The sequence below is a fragment of the Notamacropus eugenii genome, chromosome 2 (genome assembly GCF_028372415.1).
Source record: "Notamacropus eugenii isolate mMacEug1 chromosome 2, mMacEug1.pri_v2, whole genome shotgun sequence".
Classification (NCBI taxonomy): domain Eukaryota; kingdom Metazoa; phylum Chordata; class Mammalia; order Diprotodontia; family Macropodidae; genus Notamacropus; species Notamacropus eugenii.
The window spans coordinates 202,547,444-202,556,515 of record NC_092873.1 but is presented as its reverse complement, the minus strand read 5'-3'; the positions used below and the strand labels follow the sequence as shown (position 1 = coordinate 202,556,515).

Genomic DNA, 9,072 nt, shown 5'->3' with positions numbered 1-9,072 from the left:
AAGGGAAGTCCAAATTGAGCATTTCATTTCTAATGAATTATATGCACATTCCTAAGAAAATGCATTTACACAGCAGACAAAGAAACGCAAAAGATGTGATTATTTAATGTTATCTTTGCCATTCTTGTCTTATTTAACACTTTGCAGTATTTTAAATGGAAAAAAAAGTCCCTTCAAATGCATTGTCCTTTTCTAGTTACAAGATGCTATCTGGCTAAAAAGAAGAGAGAAACGGGAAGATAATATTTTGCCTTTTTTTTTTCATTGTCAGCCTCTGTTCTTTTTCCACTCTCTATAGAAGCGATCTCTAATCTTTTCACACAGTCACTCTTTGGTGTTGATCCTTAGGTCTACGCATTAATGCTTATCCCAGAGAAATGTTGACTTCTGGTCCTGAGGGGTTTACAAAGCAAATGTCATATTTTCCATGTGTTAGGGAATTCGTAACTCAATGTGTACAGCTCATATTGCCTGAATCTGTACAGCAAATTCTATTCAGCTGAACATATACAAAGCTTACCACACTCCCAACATAGACATGATGAGGACAGAATGAAATGAATGTAGCTGTATAACAAAGAAACACTGCAATTAATGTCAGGACAAGTCTTAGAAGAGAATCTGGGAAAGATATATCAGTTTTCCAGAAATGTAATCCTATCATCACAAAAATGGGGAAAGCAAGAGTTCTACTTTTTTCTGTTTTTATCCTGATCCAGTGGTACATGGAGGGATTGGGAAGGTTTTGGATGTGGAGTTAGTTTGATCCTAGAAGGAAAAGAAAGTCCAGTAGAGGAGCCAACCAGGGCTTTGTCTCTCATTGGTAGCAGACCTAGGCTTGAGACCTCTAGGGGAAACCCTGGACAAGGATATTAGTCAAGCAGGGCAGCAGCAGACTCGAATTCTCCCAAGCTATATAAACTCTGAAATGATGTTTGGGTCTATTAGTTACAATTATTCTTGCAAGATTCTAAATTTAAATTATTATAAGTAAGATTTTATAGTACTTTATGGTTTGCAAAATATTTTAGATATACTAACTCCTTAGATCCTTAACAATAATCATATGAGATAGGTGCTATATATTATCCCCATTTTTACTAATGAAGAAATGGGGGCACAGAACAAGAGTCAAACAGCTATTAAGTGCCAGAGGCAGGATTTGAACCCAGATATTCCAGGCAATGAGTTGTACTGCGAAGTAGAGGAAGTACTACAGTTGAGTTCTCTCAACTTCCCCCTACAAACAACGTTAAAATAATAGCTCAAATAAAATTCTGGAGTAGCAAACAAAATGTCCAAGTGAATTATTTTTCCAGCTCAACACAATTTAGGAGCTCAGAAGTTGAAGTATATGACACTGGAATGGGAGCTGGCCTGCATTCTGCTGCGCCAGAACCCAGGAGTAACTCAGCCGCCTCCACCACTCGCCTGCCCTTGACCCTCCTGGCGGCCTCCCAGCAAGACATGGGCATCTCCTCTGCGCGAACTTTGACTGCCGGTCGGCTCGGGCTCCCCTCCTCTTTCTCCTGCCTCCAATTCTCATCTTCTTAGAGCCAGCGTCGGCCCCGACAACCATGACCATGCCCCGGGCTTTCCTCTTAAAGAGGCGGTGCTCCTCCAAGGGCAAGCGCAACTGGACCAGGAGCAGGCGAGATCTACGTGCCAATCAGCCTCGGCTTCTGCCCACTCCAACCCTACCATGATCTGGAGCCTTCCATGGCCGAGCCTCCTTCCTGTCCTCTGGACCCGGGAGCCTGGCTATGGCACAGCCCCCAGGCCCTGTGTGATGGCGGAAGGTCTGGGCCACCTGACTGACCCTCAGGACCATGACCATGGCTTTCTGCATCCCAAGATGAAGGTGACCGTGGGAGAGACAACCCGAGCGGGCGCTTTTCATCTGTCACATCTGCCACAAGGAACATCAGCCACCAGTGCAAGCTTACTGTCACGCGAAATGCCACAATGACCTCAAGAGACACCTTGGCACCTACTGGGGAAAGGGCTTCAATCTCACCTTTGACCTCAAAAGACTTGGGCGCAGACATACCGGTGTACATCCCTACAAATGTAGAGTGTGCGTCAAAGCTTTCACCCAGCGCTGCTCCTTCGAGTCCCATCTCAGTAAGATCTGTGGGGTGCAGCACAAATACGCCTGCAAAGAACGGGAGCCAAACTCTACGAGTGTAAGGAGTGTGACTGCACCTCCGACAGCCACGAGGGCCATGTCCTGGCACCCTGACCACCTGCTGCTGAAGAAAACCTCTAAGAAGGACCTGAACGCAGTCACTACCCTGCTGCAAAACAACCACTGTCTCTAAACCCAAGGAAGGCCAAGCCCTCTGCCCACACAGAGGGAGGGCGCCAAGCCCACTGCAGCCAAAATCTTTGGGCAAGGGACCTCCTTGGGTGCACAAAGCCACCACCTCTCACTGCCCAGGCACAGGGGCACTCCAAGGTGGGCTTCACCACGCAGTCCCTCCTCCTTCAAAGCTAGGAGAAAGCAGAGATGATTTGTATAAGGAGACAACACTCTCACATTTCCCTCCTATTTTATTGAAATGGATCTTGAAGACAATAAGCTGTGAGCCACCAGGTTTTGGGGACTGAGAGATAATCACCTGCTGGCTGAACAAAGACTTCACATTCCAGACTATTTGAAGAAAAGACACTTGATAAAGGAGGCTGGTGGTAGGTGTAGAGCTCCAACTACTACCTTGCCAGGATGCAGGTATGCTCACACTCAGGGACAACAAGATTGCAGCACACACGCACTGGACTTCACAAGGCATAAGCTCATTTGATTTCTTTCCTTAAGGCTTGTTTAGAAAGGTGACAAATGTATAACTAGTAATATTTTTGGTGCTGATGGAGATCTTTTTCAAAGCTGGAAAGAGCTAGCTCTTTTCCAACCCTGCCTCCTTTGTGTTTCATCACTGTGAGCAGCTATTCTGTTACCCTACCTGGCCCAGTCCCACCTCCCAGCTGTCCCCTTCTTTTTGTTCTCCAGGATCTTCCCTGGACAACACATATCTCCTTTCATCTCTCAGGAAAGGACATCCTTCTCTGTCCTGGCCTCTGCCACACTCTCCTTGAAGCGCCCCCTCAGGGCTTCCTGGGGCTACCCCTCAATTCTCCACTCATACTTGGACTGGGGATAGAAAATTGAGTCACTCACCATCCAGTAGATTCCTTCTGGCTCTGCCCAGGGGCAACAAAGGTGAAATGAGTGTGTCTTTGTTACCCAGAATCTACTATCTTCTTCAGCAACTGAAAAGAAGTGGCATCGATGGGGGCTCCCATGTGAAGGTCTAAACCTTAGCAGGGCTGTGGGGTAGGGCTGGCAGGCCTGAAGTTTTCTGAGATGGTCCCTCTCACTCTTAGGACAACATGAAAGAGAATGTTAACCAACCCATTAAAAACCAAATTACTAAAGGAAAAGTTAAATGACTTACAGGAGGAAAGATATATTCAAACTATGCTGGTAAGTGGCCTCAAATTTTCCCTCTCAGATTGGCATGACGAAAAATAAGTAAATTAACTTAGGTAGAATTGTCATTATATTGGCTAAGCTTACCCATGAGAAATTCTAAAAGCTCCTACTTGAGTACCATATTTATGTGAGAAAATTTTCCCATTCTTCCTCTCTTTTCTCCCTTCTCCATTGTGTCCTTTTTCACCCACCTTTTTTTGTATTTCTTTTTCCATTTGAACAATTAGATTTTTAAGATGTTTTTCTCTATTTTGGAGCTTCTTTTATCAAGCTGTTAATTGTCTTTTCATAATTATCTTGTGTTGCTCTCATTTCTTTGCTGATCTTCCCCTACCATTTACTTGATGTTGAAAAAAAAATTTTTTGCTCTTTGGGAAATCTTGTTGCACTTCTGTCCAATTCATTTTTTTTCATTTGAGACTTTGCCTGTAGCTGTTTTGACATCTATTTGTTCTTCTGAGTTGGTGTTTTTTATCTTCCTTTTCACCATTGTAGCTTTTTATTATCAGGTTTTATTTTGCTGTTGCTTTCTCATTTTTCCATTCTATATCTTGTCTTTTAACTCTATGGCAAAATTTATTTCACTTCTTGCAGTGTGGGTGATAGGACACATTGCCCCAACCTTCATTTTTTAGGGAGGGATTGCTATTTTCAGATCTAGTTTGGGGGCTTTGGAATTTTGGTGATCAAATGTGGATACTTGGGATCTTAGATATAGATATTGGAGGAGACTCAGAAGCAAATGCCTTCCTTTTACAGATAACAGATATCAGGGTTCTTATGTAATTTTAAAAATGCAGATATCTAAGGGAGTATGTCTGAAAATGCAGACAGGTGTATCATGCAGTTTTGAAAAACATTATTTTGAGGAAACTCAATATCCAGATTGCTTTTGTTGTGTAAATGGAATGATAAAGTCTGCCAGGAGTAGCTAGGTCATGAAATGGAGGGGTGGGGGTAAGGGGAGCATGTATAAGGTCTATTTCAGGAGAATGGTATGGTGTTTTCAAGATGGGAGTCCAAACATAGAAGTGAGAAATTAGAGTTCACTTGCTTAAAATAGAGTAGAAAAAACATAAGTGGATACACATCTTATATGTTATGTCCTAGGCTAGAGACAGAATAACAACAACAAATTAACATTTATAAAGGACGTATTATGTGCCAAGTGCTTTAGAATGATGATCTCATTAAGCCTTCAAAACACCGGGTTAGGTGCTATCATTGTCTCTCACACAGAGGTCAAAAGAAGTGATACAAAGGCATTCTCAAAGTCTCTCTGAAGAACTTTAGTACTGATTGTGAAACATGGGAGATGCTGGCACAGGACCACCTGGTACAGTGTGCCTACATCAAAGAAGGCCATGTTCTGTGTAAGCAAAGCTGAACTGGAGTATGTAAAAAGAAACATAAGACACACAAATCTAGAGATATCTCCATCCCCCAAATTCAAACAGGTCTTTAGTGCCCAGACTGAGACTGAGCCTTCCAAGTTCATATCAGTCTGATCAGCCACAGTGGAACATACTAAACCTTGACCCCAACATCATCATGTAATTTTGGTTCTTCTCAAGTATGAAGGACAAACAATAACATCCTCATTTCACAGATTAAGAAATAGAAGTTAAGTGATTGGCCCAGTGTAACCCAGGCAGGAAGTGTCTGAGATTGGATTTGAGCTCAGGTCTTCATGACTCCAGACCTGGAACTCCATCTAGCATGACATTTATTGATTTTGTAGGGATAAAACCAATGATATCTCAGTCACTCTACTGAAAGAGGTAACCACAATACCTGTGTAGTTTTAATTGAAATTTCAAGGTGAAGGCATGGAACCTAAAGAAAAAAAAAACTTATTATACAGAAAATAGGAAGGATGATAAAGACTTGAGCCAGGAGGGCAAAGAAGTAGACTAAAAGTATATGAAAAGTAATACCTATCAAGGAATGTTTGTTACTCTCTCCCTGCCCTCCTGCAAGATGTGCACTTGAAGGACTAAATGTTTTTCAAACAGTTAAGTTACATGTTTGCTGAAGTCCTTTCCAACTTTGAAATTTTTATGATTACACATTTCTGTGAAAATGTAACCTCGATTATTGGCAGTTACATTTGTCACCTGTTCCACAGATGCTGTTCAGTTCAATAGGTGCTTTCTGTGTGCAGAGCACCCCATTGCAGGTGAGAACAAAACACAAAAATATGACATGATTCCTACATTCATACAATGTGTACTCTAAAATCAACATATGGTACATATAAAAATAACCGATATGAAACAATTCATTGTAAGTATATTAATAAGACACAAACACCCATTAAGTATGACAGATGATTGAAGAATGCTTCTTTACACAGGGCTATGAGAACTTCATGAAGTTTGTTGGTTGATGATGCAACTAACAAATATAACACAACAAACATTTTTAAGGTATCTATGATCTACAAATCCACATGCTGGACTGGAGCTGTAGGGAATAGACAGCCAAAAATAATTTCTTCAGATGATATTTTGCTTCTTCCACCCCACTGATAAGCCCTCTCAGACCCTATCAGGAGAACCTGGATGGCAGCAGCCAAAACTAGAACTCAGTAAGACACCTTTATCCTCTTCTCCTACCATAGATGCTTTTTCCTCTCTTGGCACGACAATGGACTCCTTTCCCCTTCTCTGCCAGAGGAATAGTAGAATCCTCTCTTCAAAGTGACCCTTAGACTTATTCATTCCTTCCCAATGGTGGTGGACCACTCCTGGGAATTAGATGGACCCTAGACTTGGGAGACTTCACATCTTTCCCATGTCTACACCCTTAGAGTCTCTGAATCTTTCCATCTCACCTAAAGATGATCTCTCCTGTAAATATTGGCATCTCCAATTAGAGTGTGGATTCCTGAAGGACAGGAACAGTCTTCCTTCTCCGTGTCCCAGCACTTAATGCAGCACTTACCATATAGCAAGCACTTAAGAAATGCCTTTTCAGGGCTTAGAAACTCTGTATACTCTTTGACTCAGCTATAAGAGATCATAAAAATGGGTAAAGAACTCACATGTACAAAAATATTTATAGCAACTCTTTTGTGGTGGCAAAGAACTGGAAATTGAGGAGATGTCCATCAGTTGGGGAATGGCTTAACAAGTTGTGGTACATGAATAATGGAATATTAGTGTGCTATAAGAAATGATGGGCAGTGGTCTGCAGAAAATCCTGGAAAAGCTTAACGTGAATCGATGCTGAGTGAAGTGAGCAGAACAAGAACATTGTGCACAGTCACAGTAACATTGTGAGATGAGTAACTCTAGCACCAATCTGATATTCACAGTGCCCACAGGGACCAGGAATATCCCAGCACAGTTCTGAATTGCAAAATACCACAGACTCTTCACACAGAGAGAACCAAAACACTTATCCAGACACCAGAAAGCCAAATCCATCGTAGTAACAATCTCTACACACTGACAATGCAAGAAACAACACCATCCCCAAGCCTTTCTCTTGTTAGGCTTCCCACAAACCAGCTCCATTAAACAAAATCACAAACAAGCTCTTTCACTTATGCTATCCAGAAGCCTGCGTGCCTGCATCCTTCCTAGCTCTGACCAAACTGACCAAGTTCCTCTCAACTCTGTCTCTTCCTGCTCCATCTTTCCTATTCCACCCATTCAGCAAACTCCTCCCACCACAGGCTCCATGTAATTCAGACTTCCATGTAACCCAGGCAGGTCACATGGGCCTTTTCATGGATGGGAAAGATCTTCTCATTAAGAAGCAAAATTACATTAACAATAAGCAAAAAAAGTTACCAATACACTAACTTTGATAAATTTAGCTCTTCTCAGCAATGCAAGGATCTAAGACAAATTCCAAAAACCTTATGATAGAAAATGCTACCCATATCCAGTGAAATAATTATGGAACCTGAATGCAGATCAAAGGATACTATTTGCTCTTTTTGTTTTGTTTTATTTCTTCTTTCTCATGGTTCCTCCCATTGGCTCTAATTTTTCTTTATAACATAACTTATGTGAAAATATGTGAGATATGAATGTATATGTAGAAACTATATCAGATTGCATGGCTCCTGGAGGAGGGGGAGGGGAGAATGGGGAGAAAATTTAAAACTCAAAATCTTATGGAAGTGAATATTGAAAATTAAAAATAAATTTAAATAAATAAATACAAGAACTGTTTCTTTTATAATAATTTTGCTCACTTCCAGGGAAGGGATGCTATATATAAAAATATTTTATATAAAAAAAGGATGAAATGCCTTTTTATATATTTATACTATACTACTCTGATAAAGATTATGATTGTAACTGAAAAGACTTGGTGGAGAAAAACTACAAGAGCAATAACAAAAGATCTTTATCCCTACTACTCCAGGATTATTCCAACTATGCTAGGAAATGGAACAATTTGTAAGCAATACAAGAATTGTAGGAATTCTTAGGGAAGCTTTTTCTCAGGTCAGTTCATGAGTCTGTGATGAACCTGAAATGCAGAAGGTCAATCTGCCTCCCAAAATAATTTGGGAATTGAATATTTGTCAAGGACAGCTTAAGTTCATCTTTAATCCTGGGTAAAGGAGGGTACCCTGGGTCACTCAATGTCCTGTCTAACACTCTTAGGCACCATCCTAAGCAAATACCTCTTCTAAATAACAGTATTATAGAAACAAAGGCCAGCAGATGGACAGATTTATTTTCCACGTCATGTTTGTGTGATGACATAAGCTTCATGTTTATGTGGGCATCTTTGCTGGTGAATTTTCTTGAAAGGGCTTAACAGAGAGCCATAAAACTTCTCATGCTTGACAATGGGCCCAAGGCACATATTAATGGGTCAATAAAACACTCTCTTTGTCATTTCTTGATGCCATATTGCTCATACTCACACAATATTCCTTCCTTTAGTTATGATTCAAATTAGAAATTGTGAGATACTAGTCACATTGACACATGTTCTAACACATTGTAACTTAGCCAACTCAAAATTTGATTCTGTCTTAACTTGATCTGTTTTCTGGATTCAGGACCTGGGCTACTGAGCTTCTTCATGCCCAGCTGCCTATAAGCCATGTAACCATCATCATATCATCATCATCAATCATACATCAGTTTTGCCTTCTTGTAACTTGTCTTGATAAATGCATGTACAGGATACTGACCTTGGCTTTCACAAATACTGATTCTCCCCCAGTGCAGTGTTTTAAGTTTCTCAATATTCCCTCTATTTGTTTTGTCTCAGAGAGTCTCTCCTATCTCAAACTTTCTACCAATGCATTTTGCTTCCCCAAATTCCTTCTACATTTTCAGGTGCTGACTAGCTTCTCCCACCATACCGCTAACACCAGCATCCCCAGTACTTCCTAATTATGTCCCTAAATATGGCAGCTTTAAATAGCCATGTTCCTCCTCAACCTTGAGAAAACAATTGATCCTTATGGCTGGCACCTCCTGCTGTATTGTAAACTTAATAAAAGAAAGGCTCCTGGTCTCAGATATTTTTGTATTCCTTTGTTGGTGCTTTATAAACATAAGGAGCTTATTCAACAGCAGTTATTAAATTGAAGGGAATAG

General features: G+C 40.9%; 1 pseudogene; it reads left to right on the top strand.

The window, feature by feature from the left end:
- Nucleotides 1-1,583: 1,583 nt before the first annotated feature.
- LOC140523792 (putative transcription factor Ovo-like 1 pseudogene) lies at nucleotides 1,584-2,321 on the top strand (annotated as a pseudogene).
- Nucleotides 2,322-9,072: the final 6,751 nt, after the last annotated feature.